A 16,749-nucleotide genomic window follows, 5' to 3' on the forward strand; every position below is an offset into this window, starting at 1 on the left:
GGCCCCCCCCCCTCCCCCGCCCGCCCCCTCTCGATCGACCACTACGCCATCAACACACTCAGCTCTACACAGGTCCTGTACACCATATAAATTACAGTACAGTTATATCAGGTGACTTACAGGGGACGTCTTCTCTGATCGGAGTTCTTCCCTTTTCATTTTCTTCTCCATCTCCTTCTCCGAGCCACAAATCCACAGAATCTGCCAGAAAAACATATTAGTCTCCTCACACTGGCACCATCCTCATCTCTCTATACTGCACATCTGCATTGGCCCCTTTACACCCTCATTTAGTGGGAAGGCTGACTCTATGTGATCCCATTTTATTATATGGCCCTCCTCTCTGTCGCCCCTCCTTATAAATAGCCCCCTTATGTTGCCCCCCTTATAGAAGCCCCCCATGCTGTCCCCCTTATAGATGCCCCCCATGTTGTCCCCTAATAGATGGTCCCCTATGTTGCCCCCCCTATAGATGGCCCCTCCTATGTTTTCCTCTTATAGATGGCCCCCTCTCCCCCTATATTGTCCCTTTATAGATGTTCCCCTCTTCCCCAATGTTGTCCCTTTATAATATCCCTCTCCCCTATGTTGTGCTCCTCTCCCCTATGTTGTCCCCTTATAGATGGCCCCCTCTCCCCCTATGTTGCCCCCCCTTATAGATGGCCCTCTCCCCCCTTCCTTATAGATGTCCCCCTCTCCCCCCCTTCCTTATAGATGGCCCTCTCTCCCCCCTCCCTTATAGATGCCCTCCTCTCCCCCCTCCCTTATAGATGCCCCCTTCTCCCCCCCTTCCTTATAGATGTCCCCCTCTCCCCCCTTCCTTATAGATGTCCCCCTCTCCCCCCTTCCTTATAGATGCCCCCTTCTCCCTCCCTTATAGATGCCCCCTTCTCCCTCCCTTATAGATGCCCCCTTCCCCCTCCCTTATAGATGTCCCTCTCTCCCCCCTTCCTTATAGATGTCCCCCTCTCCCCCCTTCCTTATATATGTCCCCCTCTCCCCCTTCCTTATAGATGTCCCCCTCTCCCCCCTTACTTATAGATGTCCCCCTCTCCCCCCTTCCTTATAGATGCCCCCTTCTCCCTCCCTTATAGATGCCCCCTTCTCCCTCCCTTATAGATGCCCCCTTCTCCCTCCCTTATAGATGTCCCCCTCTCCCCCCTTCCTTATAGATGTCCCCCTCTCCCCCCTTCCTTATACATGTCCCCCTCTCCCCCCTTACTTATAGATGTCCCCCTCTCCCCCCTTCCTTATAGATGCCCCTTCTCCCTCCCTTATAGATGCCCCCTTCTCCCTCCCTTATAGATGCCCCCTTCTCCCTCCCTTATAGATGTCCCCCTCTCCCCCCTTCCTTATAGATGTCCCCCTCTCCCCCCTTCCTTATAGATGTCTCCCTCCCCCCCCCTTCCTTATAGATGCCCTCCTCTCCCCCCCTTCCTTATAGATGTCTCCCTCTCCCCCCCCTTACTTATAGATGCCCTCCTATCCCCCCCTTCCTTATAGATGTCTCCCTCTCCCCCCTTCCTTATAGATGCCCTCTTCTCCCCATCCCCCTTATAGATGCCCTCTTCTTCCTCCCTTATAGATGCCCCCTTCTCCCTCCCTTATAGATGTCTCCCTCTCCCCCCTTCCTTATAGATGCCCTCTTCTTCCCATCCCCCTTATAGATGCCCTCTTCTTCCCATCCCCCTTATAGATGCCCCCTTCTCCCTCCCTTATAGATGTGCCCCTCTCCCCCCCTTCCTTATAGATGCCTCCTTCTCCCTCCCTTATAGATGTCCCCCTCTCCCCCCTTCCTTATAGATGTCCCCCTCTCCCCCCTTCCTTATAGATGTCTCCCTCTCCCCCCCTTCCTTATAGATGCCCTCCTCTCCCCCCTCCCTTATAGATGCCCTCCTCTCCCCCCGCTTCCTTATAGATGCCTTCCTCTCCCCCCCTTCCTTATAGATGTCTCCCTCTCCCCCCTTCCTTATAGATGCCCTCCTCTCCCCCCCTTCCTTATAGATGTCTCCCTCTCCCCCCCTCCCTTATAGATGCCCCCTTCTCCCTCCCTTATAGATGTCCCCCTCTCCCCCCTTCCTTATAGATGTCCCCCTCTCCCCCCTTCCTTATAGATGTCCCCCTCTCCCCCCTTCCTTATAGATGTCCTCCTCTCCCCCCCTCCTTATAGATGTCTCCCTCCCCCCCCCCTTCCTTATAGATGTCTCCCTCTCCCCCCCTTCCTTATAGAAGCCCTCTTCTCCCCATCCCCCTTATAGATGCCCTCTTCTCCCCATCCCCCTTATAGATGCCCTCTTCTCCCCATCCCCCTTATAGATGCCCCCTTCTCTCTCCTCCCCCCCCCCCCGGAAAGCAGGTTTAAAAAAAACAAACAAACTCACCTTACAACGCGCTCCCCCGTCGAGCCTTTTTCCTGTCAGTCCCCCGTCTGATGCGCGGCTGTCGGGGGTGTCGCGTCCTATCCCCGACAGCGCGCGTATCATAGAGCTCTCTGTGGGCTTGTGCTGCGGCCGCGACTTCCGGCACACAGAGAGCTCTATGATACGCGCGCTGCCGGGGATAGGACGCGACACCCCCAGCAGCCGCGCATCAGACGGGGGACTGACAGGAGCGCTGTCGGTCGGTCCCGTGCTCCTCCTGGCCCAGTGACTCCTTTTCCCTATGGTTGGGGAAAGGAGTCGCCGGGTCAGGAGGAGCACGGGACCCGGGTCACGGGCCCCCTGATGCGGCGGGGCCCCGTAGCAGCCGCTATGGCTGCTACGCCGGTAGTTCCGCCAGTGTGTTGGTGCTATACAAATAAAAGCATTATTATTATGTTTGGAAGTCAGTTCCCCTTGCTAGACATAGTAGATAAGAAGAAAGCTAGTTATGGGGGTACAGAGAGCCCCTGGGCACTATAAGAGGGCCCATAGGGCTGACTATGTCCGTAAGTCAGCTGTAGGAGATGCAGCGTCTGGAACGCCTCGCTCTGCACACAGCGCCTATTGTTTACTGACAAGGCTTCTCTCTTAATGGAGTCATTTTTCACTCTCTTTGGCAGAGATAATATACTGGATACAAAGCACATGTAATATAATAAAATGTCTTTGACAATATTATAGGACTGTGAGCAGGAGCAGCTGATATTGCAGTATAATATATGGCATGTGTTTTATATAGGAGCTCTCATGTGACATGTATAGAACCTAAAGGATTTCCCAGAAGGGTTACAAAGGATCCTATACTTTTTATGTATAGAGACAACCAGAGGGGGACCTATCACTTGTGCAGCCTGTTCAGCTGCACAGGGGCCCAGGCCAATAGAGGGGCCCGCCAGGCTCAGACTCTAAAGTGTCAGCTCAGCACGGCACATGTGTGTAGTGGGCCCCCCTAGGTGGCATCAGCACCCGGGAAGTGCGGGCCCCATGCTCCTGTGGGGCCCCTTTAGTGACTGGATGCTGTGCCCGGTCAGGGCTGGTTCTCCTCTCCTCCTGCACCCTGCTGACCCCCCCCCCCCCCCCTTGTGTACCCCACTGTCTGGCATACCTTGTATGAGGGGGAGAAGAGGACAGAGAGCATGTGATGACAGGGGCTGGAGGGATCCTGCAGGGTTATGGCTGCCAGGGACAGGATTTTAAAGAGGAGCAACAGCAGCTGCCTGACAGTGAGTGATTATTGTTAGTGTGTCTGTCAGGCTGCTGGAAGTTGTAAGATAGAGGGTGGACTGTGTAAGAGAAAGCACTGAGCCCCCCCCCCCACTCTGGTGCTGTAAGTTTTATTGTAGGTCTATGCCTTTTAGCCAATAACTGTGCCCCCCTCCCCCTGCAACATGATTGTTTTTCTCTTTCATCTCCCCCAAGCAGCCACATACAGTACATGTCTCCCACCCGTGCAGCCACATTCAGTACATGTATCCCACCCGTGCAGCCACACAGAGTACATGTATCCCACCTGTGCAGTCACATTCACTACATGTATCCCATCTGTGCAGCCACATAGAGTACATGTATCCCAACTGTGCAGCCACACACAGTACATGTATCCCACCCGTGCAGCCACATAGAGTACATGTATCCCACCTGTGCAGCCACATTCACTACATGTATCCCATCTGTGCAGCCACATAGAGTACATGTATCCCACCTGTGCAGCCACATACAGTACATGTATCCCACCCGTGCAGCCACATAGAGTACATGTATCCCACCTGTGCAGCCACATTCACTACATGTATCCCATCTGTGCAGCCACATAGAGTACATGTATCCCACCTGTGCAGCCACATACAGTACATGTATCCAACCCGTGCAGCCACATTGAGTACGTCTCCCACCTGTGCAGCCACATACAGTACACGTATCCCACCTATGCAGCCACATAGAGTACATGTCTCCCACCTGTGCAGCCACATTCAGTACATGTATCCCACATGTGCAGCCACAGAGTACATGTATCCCACCTGTGCAGCCACTTACAGTACATGTATCCCACCTGTGCAGCCACATTCAGTACATGTATCCCACCTGTTAAGCCACATACAGTACAGTACATGTATCCCACCTGTGCCCCAACGGTAATTAAGGGCCTATTTATTCTATCCCCTATTAGTGCTGTTCTGGCCTCACTTCCACACTCTAAACTTTATACTCTCATCCCCCGCACAGCATTCAGTGTACAATGCACCAAGGACCCTCCAAGTACAACAGCTGCAAACACTACAACTCCCAGCATTTACTGCAGTCTGAAGTCCTCAGGGTGTGCTGGGATTTGAAGTACAAATGAGCAGACAACTCAAGGGGTTGTCCTCTCGGAAACTACACCCCCCAGCATTCTCTGAGAGCTTCCTAAGTGTAAGGCATTCTGAGAGTTGTAGTTATTGTTATTCCGGGAGTTGTGGTCACAGATACATCAGTCCAAGATGGGACAAGGTCAGCATGTCGCTTCCAACAGGTTCTTTATTTGGGTGCCCCCCATGATCAGTTCTATTGGTTGGCCACAGTCACAGTACAGTACAGTCCTTTAGTGGGCCCTGGCATCTGTGCTGTGCTGTAGGGCCCTCCCAAGAAACCAGGACACATGTACCAGATACCCGGGCTAAAATATGTGTGTGGCAGGAAGGTGGGAGAATGAATGGGTTATGGGGGTCCAAACACATTTTTTGCACAGGGGCCCTTTGCAGTCTGTGTCCGCCCCTGGAGACAACCATGGTGTACAATGACACTCCAGATTCTAAGGCCTTATTCCCATGTTCTGTGTTTCACGGACGACACGGACGTGGAAGGCCTGTAGTGGAAAACACCTCACCCCCCCGAATGGCAACATCTCCAATATGATCCTGGGAGCGGGGAAGCTGTATGAATATGCGCGATGCAGTAATGATACAGCCATGCGGCGCATATTCATACAGTTCCTCACTCCCAGCATCATTCTGGAGATGCTGCCGTCCAGGGGTGATTCCACTACAGGGTTCTAAGACAATGTGCCATTGATGTTTAGGGTTCCAGAAGAATGGCATGCTGACAATGAGGGTTCTAGAACAACTTGCCACTGACATCAAGGCTACATTCACATGTCTGCTATTCTACAAACCCTGCAGATGGGGAAGCCCTGTAATGGAGTGGTATCATTCCGGGAGCAGGGAAACTGTAACAACAGAGCCGTGCGGTTTCCCCGTCCATAGGGTCCGCAAAATTACGGATGAGGGAATAAGCCCTTAGGATGTGTTCACACCGTAAAAATAAAGGTAATACTATAATAATGTGCTATATATATATATATATATATATATATATATATATATATAAATATATATGTATAAAAAGGCTAGTGGAGGACAACATCAACTTTGGTTAAATATTAGAACTTTATTGTGCCAGTTCGCATAATAACAGTGCAGTGCAGTCCCGAGCCTTTTTCAAGCATGTTTTTGCTTAAGGACTCCCAGTGCGCAAAAATTGTGCATTTTTTTTCAAGTTTGTGTCTTTTGTGCCATATGGGCAGAGATGGGGCATGGCATTGTGTGCGAGGAAGCATGTCTACCCTTTGCCAAAAGCAGGATAAAAATCAGGGCTGGCGTAGATTTAATTTCTTTCGCATCCTGCGCAGCAGCATTCGCTACTCTATTGGTGCAAAATCGGAGGAATTTAAAATTAGACCTGCGCAAAAAAGACGAGTTTGTCCAGTGGTGCGACTCTACAATACACAACAAAACTCTCAATTTATAGAAAAAAAACAGATTCGGCTGATGCCATCTACTGGCAATTCAGGGTAATTGCATATGAACAAATAGCCACAGAGATATACTGTAGGGCTATACTGTACAGGTTAAGGATTTCAGGAGTAAGGCTACATTCACATTTTCAATAGGTTTTCAGGACTGTATACGATGTCTGCAATCACCCGCAATCTTCACCCGCATTCTGTAAGAAAAAAAATGCCCCTAAAGCATCTGTAATCCGTATCTTGGCACATTAGCAAAAAAGGGAAAGGTTAAATAAGTGGGAATGTTTTAAAACAATTATTCATCTGTATTTTTTACAGATTTGTGGACGTGGCAGACGTTTCATCTGTAAAAAATTACAGACGGCCAATATTTTAAAATAACAGCAATTTGTTTGCCATTAAATGGCGACCAGCCACTCAATTTCAACATTGTGTGATCAGCCTTTCTGTGTTTTCAACCCACTCCTGGTTTTGGTTGCAAAATACTATGTGTGAACATAGCATAAATTTGCTACCCCTAATTCTCATGCAGATTTTGGCGCTGTTTTTATATATAATTAACCTCTAAGTGCGGAAAATGATAAAATTAAAAGAGAAGTCCCACAAAAATAAAAAAAAGAATGTATACTTACCTGTCTCCATGCCCCCACAGTGGTGCTCTCACCGCTCTCTGACAGCCTCTGGGTGTTATTTTTTCCCGGCTTCCTGGCACATCATGGCTCCATGGCTGCCTATTTTCTTTGTGAAAAATCAGACAGAAAATCAGCATTGACTTACGGCACCAGAAATATAGCAGATTACTGGGTGAAATTTTCTTTAACCCCTTAAAGACAGAGCAATTTCGATTTTTGCGTTTTCGTTTTTTCCTCCTTGTGCTTAAAAGGCCATAGCACTTAAATTTTTCCACCTAGAGACCCACATGAGCCCTTATTTTTTGCGTCACTAATTGTACTTTGCAATGACAGGCTGAATTTTTTCATAAAGTATACTGCGAAACTGTGAAATTGAAAAAAAAACAAAAACGCATTTTGTTTATTTGGGGGGTATTTGTTTTTACGCCATTCGCCCTGGGTTAAAACTGACTTGTTATATATGTTCCTCAAGTTGTTACGATTAAAACGATATATAACATGTATAACTTTTCTTTTATGTGATGGCCTGTAAAAAATTCAAACCATTGTTAACAAATATACGTTCCTTAAAACTGCTCCATTCCCAGGCTTATAGCGCTTTTATCCTTTGGTCTATGGGGCTGTGTGAGGTGTCATTTTTTGCGCCATGATGTGTTCTTTCTATCGGTACCTTGATTGTGCATATACGACTTTTTGATCGCTTTTTATTACAGTCTTTCTGGATTTGATGCGACCAAACTGTAACGCCTGGAGTAGTGGATCCACTGGACCGTCACTAGCGATGGCACTAACCTCACCAGGGAGCGGAGTCTAAGGGGCCGCTGGTTTTCACCAGAGCCCTCCGCAAGGTGGGATGGACTTGCTGCGGCAGGCGACCCCCAGGTTGCTACCCCTGGCTTGGTTGCTAGTGACGGCAGGCGAGGCGTGGCAGGAGCAGTAGGCAGGAGATGGTGCTGGCAGAGGTCTGTAGGCGTAACCGCAGGTGACAGGCTGAACACAGGAGCAATAGTGTAACAGAGGAGCAGGAACTAGGAACGAGGACTAGGGACCAGGTAGCGGACAGGAATCAGGAACAAGGACTAGGGACCAGGTAGCAGACAGGAATCAGGAACAAGGACTAGGGACCAGGTAGCGGACAGGAATCAGGAACAACAGGGAGCTGGGCCAAACGCTATGGAAAGCATGTAGAGGCTCCAACACCTGGAAGGGGGCAGGGCTGGAACTAATAGGGAAGTGATTGACATACAGGCCAATTAGGAGCGCACTGCCCCTTTAAATCTGAGACAGCCGGCGCCCGCGCGCCCTAGGAGGCGGGGACGCGCGCGCCGGCCGGCACAGCGACGGACAGGAGCGCGGTGAGGTGAGGCGCCCCCCGGGGCCAAAGAAACAGCAGCGCCGGGTCCCTGCCTATGGACACCGGCTGCTGCAGATGCGGGAGAGAGGGTGCGGCGGCGGTCCGGAGCACGGGACGCCGCCGTGGCCCTAACAGTACCCCCCCTTTGGCCTCCCCCTCTTTCTGGTCAGCAAGAATTCCTTGATGAGATCCCGATCCAGGATATTAGATTCGGGTTCCCAGGATCTCTCCTCAGGACCAAAACCTCTCCAGTCCACTAGGAAGAAACGTCTTCCTCTGACAGTTTTCATTGCTAGGATGTCTTCAACAATATATACTTCGTCAGAGACAGCTTGTGGAGTGGAGGACGAAGCTTTACTGGAGAATCGGTTGAGGACCACTGGCTTCAAGAGGGAGACATGGAAGGAGTTCGGGATTCGCATAGTAGGGGGTAGACGGAGTTTGTAGGTGACTGGGTTAATGCGTTTTAGCACTGAGAAAGGACCAAGAAATTGAGGACCCAACTTGTAGCTGGGAATCTTGAGACGGACATACTTGGCCGAGAGCCAGACTTTGTCACCTGGGAGAAAATTTGTGGCAGGTCTCCTCTTCTTATCAGCCTGGTCCTTCATGCATTCAGAGGCTTTGAGTAAGGACTGTCGAGTCTGTTCCCAGATCGACTGAAGTTCAGAGATCAATTCCTCCACGGCAGGAACCTCAGATGATGGAGAGAGAGGCAGAGGAGGACGAGGGTGATGCCTGTAGACCACATAGAAAGGAGACTTGCCTGTGGAACTCGAGTCCAGATGGTTATAAGAAAACTCTGCCCATGGAAGTAGATCGGACCAGTTGTCTTGGCGGCTGGAAACAAAATGACGTAGGTAGTTACCCAAGATCTGATTGACTCTCTCCACTTGCCCGTTGGTCTGGGGATGATAGGCAGATGAGAAGTCCAGCTTCACTTGGAGCTGCGAGCAGAGGGCACGCCAAAACTTGAAGACAAATTGAGAGCCTCGGTCGGACACAATGTGAAGAGGAAGTCCATGCAGCCGGAAGATGTGTCGGAAGAACAACTGAGCCAGACGAGGAGCAGAGGGTAGTCCAGGAAGGGCCACGAAGTGAGCCATTTTAGAGAAACGGTCAGTCACCACCCAAATGACTGTATTGCCCGCGGATGGAGGTAGGTCCGTGATGAAATCCATCCCTATGTGGTGCCAGGGACGGTCCGGGACTGGCAAGGGCAAAAGTAGGCCGGCAGGTCTTTGACGGGGTGACTTATTCCTGGCACAGACTGCGCAGGAAGCCACAAAGTCCTTGACATCCTGAAGGAGATTGGGCCACCAGTAGTGACGGGAGATCAATAGCCCGGTCTTTTGAGCTTCTGGATGCCCGGCCACCAAAAAGGAATGACCCCACTTCAAGATGCGTTTTCGAAGTGCAGGGCGCACGTAAGTCTTACCGGGAGGTAGTCTCTGCAGAGTAGAAATGGCAACTGGTACTAGGCGATCGGCAGGTATTATGTGACGAGGGGATTCTTCTTGCCCCATGACATCGGATGCTCGGGATAATGCATCGGCCTTTATATTCTTCTCGGCTGGACGGAAATGAATGGTAAAGTTGAATCGAGAATAGAAGAGGGACCACCTGGCCTGCCGGGGATTGAGGCGTTGAGCCGATTGGAGGTAGAGGAGGTTCTTGTGGTCCGTGTAGATGTTAAGGGGATGTCTAGCCCCGTCTAGGAGATGACGCCACTCCACCAGTGCCAACTTAATAGCCAGGAGTTCAAGGTCTCCAATCGTATAGTTCCTCTCGGCAGGGGAGAAAGTCTTAGAGAAGAACACGCAGGTTCTGGTTTTGCCTGATGTGTCCCTTTGCGAGAGGATGGCTCCTGCGCCCACAGAAGATGCATCGACTTCAAGAGAAAACGGCTTGGAGACATCTGGACGGACTAGAGCAGGATCAGAGGCAAAGGCAGACTTTATACTATTGAAGGCTTGTTTGGCCTCTGGAGGCCAACGTCTGGGATCCGCCTTCTTCTTGGTGAGAGCCACTATAGGTGCGACCAGGGTAGAGAAGTGAGGGATGAACTGCCGATAATAGTTGGCAAATCCAAGGAAACGTTGGATAGCTCTAAGTCCCACAGGGCGTGGCCACTGGAGAACAGCTGAGAGCTTGGCTGGATCCATCTGTATGCCCTGGTCGGAGACAATGTGTCCAAAAAACGGCAGGCTGCGCTGATGGAAAACGCACTTCTCCAGCTTGGCATACAAATGGTTGGCCCGTAGTCTTCGTAGAACCTGCCGTACATGGGACACGTGGGTCTGCTGGTCGTGGGAGAAGACCAGGATGTCGTCAAGATAGACAATGATGCAGACATAGAGGAGATCGCGGAATATATCATTCACGAATTCCTGGAAGACCGCTGAGGCATTGCATAGGCCGAATGGCATGACCAGATATTCGTAGTGCCCATCTCTGGTGTTGAAAGCGGTCTTCAATTCGGCTCCTTCACGAATACGGATCAAGTTATACGCTCCCCTGAGAACCAGCTTGGAGAAGATCCTAGCTCCACGGAGACGGTCGAATAGTTCGGGGATTAGCAGAAGAGGATAGCGGTTCTTAACAGTCACATTATTCAAGCCCCGGTATTCTATGCATGGGCGGAGGGAACCGTCCTTCTTCTGCACAAAGAAAAATCCAGCGCCAGCGGGAGACGTGGATTGACGGATGAAGCCCTTCTGTAAGTTCTTCCGGATGTAGGAGGACATGGCTTCAGTCTCGGGCACAGAGAGAGGGTATACTCAACCACGTGGAGGAGAAGTTCCTGGAAGAAGGTCTATATGGCAATCATAGGGCCGATGAGGTAGTAGAGAGTCCGCCTCCTTGGCCGAGAAGACATCAACGAAGTCTTGGTATTCCTCCGGTAATCCAGATAGAGGCTTGGCGTAAGCAGGTGACCTCGTAGAACATTTGGGTTGACCTCAGACACCGATTTGGGCAGTCCTGACCCCAGCTGAGAACCTCCCCAGTTCTCCAGTCCAGCTTAGGGGTATGTAATTGCAGCCAAGGAAGACCCAGCAGGATGTTGGAAGAGGAATGGCGCAAGACGTAGAAGGAGATCCTTTCCTGATGTAAGGCGCCCACCTGGAGGACTAGGGGTGCAGTCTGGCAGTGCACAGCTTCGGTAAGAATCTCGCCCGTGACCGAAGAGATAGACCGGGGTTGGGCTAGCTGGATCACAGGTAGCCGCCATCTTTGGACCAATGAAGCAGAAATGAAACTGCCAGCAGCGCCAGAGTCGATGAGGGCAGTAGTCTGGAGAACTTGCCCAGAGGGTGTCTGGATGGAGACTGGCATAGTCAACCTTGGAGAGGTGGCATTCACACCTAGGGAGGCCTCTCCCACCAGACCTAGGTGCGAGCGTTTCCCGGACGCTGAGGACGTTGGGGACATCTCTGCCGATAGTGATCAGCGCCACCGCAATAGAGGCAGAGATTCAGCTCCAGTCGACGGGCCCTCTCATCAGTTGTCAGGCGAGCTCGTTCCACCTGCATAGGAACTTCTGGAGACGACTGGGGCATAGGAGCAACGGGATTCTGGAACACCGGTGCCAGCCGGGGATGGCGACGGGGCAGACTCAGACGCCGTTCTTGCCGGACCTCCTCCTCTCTCTCGGAAAACCTGGTGTAGACTCTGGTAGCCAGGAGGATGAGTTTGTTCAGAGAGGTAGGCAGGTCTCGGGCAGCGAGCACATCTTTCACTCGACTGGACAGACCCTTTTTAAAGATGGCAATTAGGGCGGCCTCATTCCAGTCTAGTTCTGCGGCCAGGGTGCGGAACTGGATGGCGTAATCACCAACGGAGGATGTTCCTTGAGATAGATTGAGGAGAGCAGTCTCAGCCGAAGACGCACGGGCAATTCCTCAAAGACAGGACTCAGCCAGGAAGATTCGGAGATTAGCAGCAACAGGGTCATCACGGTCCCACAGCGGTGTGGCCCAAGCCAGAGCTCTACCTTCCAATAGGCTGATGATGAAAGCCACTTTAGAGCGCTTGGTGGCAAACTGACTGCTTAGAAGTTCAATATGCATAGTGCATTGGGTCAGGAATCCTCTGCACAACTTGGGGTCACCTCCATATTTACTTGGGAGAGCCAGTCGTAGTTTTGAAGAGGCTGCAGGAGGTGATGACTGCTGAGCTGTGGTATGCTGCTGTACGGCTGCAGTCAGTTGTTGGATCAGCTGTGACTGTTGCTGGATCTGTTGAGCCTGTAGGGAGACCACTCGGGCTACTTCACGGATATCAGGCACCTCGCCGGGATCCATGGTTGGAGCCTACTGTAACGCCTGGAGTAGTGGATCCACTGGACCGTCACTAGCGATGGCACTAACCTCACCAGCGAGCAGAGTCTAAGGGGCCGCTGGTTTTCACCAGAGCCCGCCGCAAGGCGGGATGGACTTGCTGCGGCAGGCGACCCCCAGGTCGCTACCCCTGGCTTGGTTGCTAGTGACGGCAGGCGAGGCGTGGCAGGAGCAGTAGGCAGGAGATGGTGCTGGCAGAGGTCTGTAGGCGTAACCGCAGGTGACAGGCTGAACACAGGAGCAATAGTGTAACAGAGAAGCAGGAACCAGGAACGAGGACTAGGGACCAGGTAGCGGACAGGAATCAGAAACAAGGACTAGGGACCAGGTAGCGGACAGGAATCAGGAACAACAGGGAGCTGGGCCAAACGCTATGGAAAGCATGTAGAGGCTCCAACACCTGGAAGGGGCAGGGCTGGAACTAATAGGGGAGTGATTGACAAACAGGCCAATTAGGAGCGCACTGCCCCTTGACATGCTCCTGGACAGGAGCGCGGTGAGGTGAGGCGCCCCCCGGGGCCCAAGCAACAGCAGTGCCGGGTCCCTGCCCATGTGACGTCATCACGCCTGCCGGAAGTCCCGTCCCTGCGGCTCGCAAGATGAAGCCCGAAGAGGAGGAAGAGCTGCTGCCTGCACAGCGCGGATTAGCTGAGTAGGATGTTTATTTTTTTAGGAGCACCTCTGGGGTCATTATTAGCTCATGGGGGGCACCTCTGGGGGCATTATTAGTATATGGGGACACCTTTGGGGGCATTATTAGCTCATGGGGGGCACCTCTGGGGGCATTATTAGTATATGGGGGCACCTCTGGGGGCATTATTAGTGTATGGGGGCACCTCTGGGGGCATTATTAGTGTATGGGGGCACCTCTGGGGGCATTATTAGTATATGGGGGCACCTCTGGGGGCATTATTAGTGTATGGGGGCACCTCTGGGGGCATTATTAGTGTATGGGGGCACCTCTGGGGGCATTATTAGTATATGGGGGCACCTCTGGGGGCATTATTAGTTCATGGGGGCACCTCCAGGGGCATTATTAGTTCATGGGGGCACCTCTGGGGGCATTATTAGTTCATGGGGGCACCTCTGGGGGCATTATTAGTATATGGGGGCATTATTAGCTCATGGGGGCACCTCTGGGGGCATTATTAGTATATGGGGGCATCTCTGGGGGCATTATTAGTGTATGGGGGTACCTCTGGGGGCATTATTAGTTCGTGGGGGACACCTCTGGGGCCATTATTAGTTCATGGGGGCACCTCTGGGGGCATTATTAGCTCATCTGGGTACCTCTGGGGGCATTATTAGTTCATGGGGGCCACCTCTAGGGGCATTATTAGCTCATGGGGGCACAGCAGGGAATCCTACATACAGGGGGCACAGCAGAGGATCCTACATACAGGGGGCATCCCACACAGCGCAGTTACTATGGGAGCCTACAGGGGGGAGAAAGGAAAGGAAGCTGCTAGAAATGTGCGGAGCCTAAATTGTTTGTCTCGCAGGTTCTGAAGAGATGAAACGTATCTGTAAGGAATCATCCTGGAGGTCTGGGCCGGATGGAGAGGAAAAGGGAAAGTGACGCCTCAGATCAAAGAAGACGTCACATGTGAGTCACTGTATGACACTTTTCTTATTTTGTAAAACATCATTTAGTAGGGGCGCCCCAAGGTGACAGCTACTACATTATCTGTACTCAGAGATATCACTGTGTTATCTGTGGTGTTACATAGGACTGCAGGTGACATCTACATTATCTGTACTCAGAGATATCACTGTGTTATCTGTTGTGTTACATAGGACTGCAGATGACAGCTACTACATTATCTGTACTCAGAGATATCACTGTGTTATCTGTGGTGTTACATAGGACTGCAGGTGATATCTACATTATCTGTACTCAGAGATATCACTGTGTTATCTGTGCTGTTACATAGGACTGCAGGTGACATCTACATTATCTGTACTCAGAGATATCACTGTGTTATCTGTTGTGTTACATAGGACTGCAGATGACAGCTACTACATTATCTGTACTCAGAGATATCACTGTGTTATCTGTGGTGTTACATAGGACTGCAGGTGACATCTACATTATCTGTACTCAAAGATATCACTGTGTTATCTGTGCTGTTACATAGGACTGCAGGTGACATCTACATTATCTGTACTCAGAGATATCACTGTGTTATCTGTTGTGTTACATAGGACTGCAGGTGACTACTACATTATCTGTACTCAGAGATATCGCTGTGTTATCTGTGGTGTTACATAGGACTGCAGGTGACATCTACATTATCTGTACTCAGAGATATCACTGTGTTATCTGTGCTGTTACATTGGACTGCAGGTGACTACTACATTATCTGTACTAAGAGGGATATCACTGTGTTATCTGTGCTGTTACATAGGACTGCAGGTGACATCTACTACATGATCTATACTCAGAGATATCACTGTGTTATCTGTGCTGTTACATAGGACTGCAGGTGAAATCTACTACATTATCTGTACTCAGAGATACCACTGTGTTATGTGGTGTTACATAGGACTGCAGGTGATATCAGGTGATTTCTCCAGGTTGCAGAAGTTCAAACTTCATCGTGCCCTGGTGTGCTGGTGTCTGTATACATGTGTGCTGGTGTCTGTATGTGTGTATACATGTGTGCTGGTGTCTGTATACATGTGTGCTGGTGTCTGTATGTGTGTATACATGTGTGCTGGTGTCTGTATACATGTGTGCTGGTGTCTGTATACATGTGTGCTGGTGTCTGTGTGTGAGATCAATTCTAGAGAACTGGCTCATATATCCCATTTTCCCCAGTGGCTTAAAATGTAACCTCTGTTATACAGTTATAAAATTGTAGAACCTAAATGTGAACAAGGTGCAATTCAAATAGACACTTACTTGTATAGCTGTCTCTTGTGCTCTGTATGCAGTGCATTATATTCACCCTTGCAACGTACAATTTATAGCGTGTCTACAAGCCCAGCGGGGCTCATTATGATGGAGACTAAAACTTATACAAGAGTGGGGTAGGGGTTCCCCTGTATTCAGAATGCTGTTGAGTACTAGGCAATGCCCCGTCTGGGATTATTGAATTTCGAGGGTCTATGCAGAGCAGGATAAAGACACCTCTGCTGCACAAACAGGATCTCCTAGAAAGCGTTCTCACCGCCATGTATTCGCTATCACTGGCTTGGATGAGCTAAACTAGGCTAGGGTGATTTGTATATGCTCACTAACATGGAACAGCCTCATTATATTAGCCTTATCAACATATTCTATGTTAGTGAGCATACCGGGGGGGGGGGGGGGGGGGGGGGGGATATTGGTGAACATATACAAATCAAACAGCCCCCCAGACCCTCGAAATTCAATAACCCCAAACGGGGCATTGCCTAGTACTCAACAGCATTCTGAATACAGGGGAACATCATAATAATGAGCCCCGCTGATCATAATGAGCCCCGCTGGGCTTGTAGACACGCTATAAATTGTACGTTGCAGGGGGTGAATATAATGCACTGTATACAGAGCACAAGAGACAGCTATACAAGTAAGTGTCTGTATGGTAACATTTAAATTGCACCTTGTTCACATTTAGTTTCTACGATTTTATAACTGTATAACAGAGGTTACATTTTAAGCCACTGGGGAAAATGGGGTATATGAGCCAGTTCTCTAGAATTGATCTGAACCAAATTATACCTCCCAGCAAGGCGTGGGTCTAACACACAATTTTTTTTTTATTAATGTGGGGGGCCCAGACACTTTGGTTGTATGGGGCCCCGAAATTCCTGATGGCGGCCCTGGCTGAGAGTACTGCGGCACTAATCTGCTTTCACCCACCTGACAGTGACCACTTCAAGTGGGAACAGAGACAGGGAGGCACAGAGGGAAAATGGTAATACATGTTCAGATTTTAGGACAATCCCTTTAAGTTGAGGTGCCATACAATTGGAATCTACATCGACAGGTTATTACCAGCCTTTTTCTATGGCCATGCAGTTTCATAGGCTATTTACCCACAATAGCAAGCCCTAACAGAATAGTGTATATTTTCCACAATAACAGCCCCCCCCCCCAAAAAAAAACCTTAATTAAAAAAACACATAACAAATGCATAGAAAGTATCTAAAACAATACCTTCTGTTGCCCATAGCAACGAATCACAGCGCAGCTTTCATTTTTCAAGTGAAGCTGTGATAGGTTGCTAGGCAA

General features: G+C 50.3%; 1 protein-coding gene and 1 long non-coding RNA gene across 3 annotated transcripts in view; both read right to left on the bottom strand.

The window, feature by feature from the left end:
* The window catches only part of PKIG (cAMP-dependent protein kinase inhibitor gamma), a 389,802-nt gene that overhangs the window by 76,850 nt on the left and 296,203 nt on the right, over window positions 1-16,749 (bottom strand). The window lies entirely within an intron of this gene.
* LOC138772267 (uncharacterized) lies at window positions 5,864-16,732 on the bottom strand. The gene is made up of 3 exons (XR_011359735.1): window positions 16,675-16,732; window positions 6,834-6,932; window positions 5,864-6,398 (listed from the first exon to the last, which is right to left on the bottom strand). It is a non-coding gene; the product is annotated as an uncharacterized lncRNA (long non-coding RNA).

This window comes from Dendropsophus ebraccatus, chromosome 14 (assembly GCF_027789765.1).
Source record: "Dendropsophus ebraccatus isolate aDenEbr1 chromosome 14, aDenEbr1.pat, whole genome shotgun sequence".
Classification (NCBI taxonomy): Eukaryota; Metazoa; Chordata; class Amphibia; order Anura; family Hylidae; genus Dendropsophus; species Dendropsophus ebraccatus.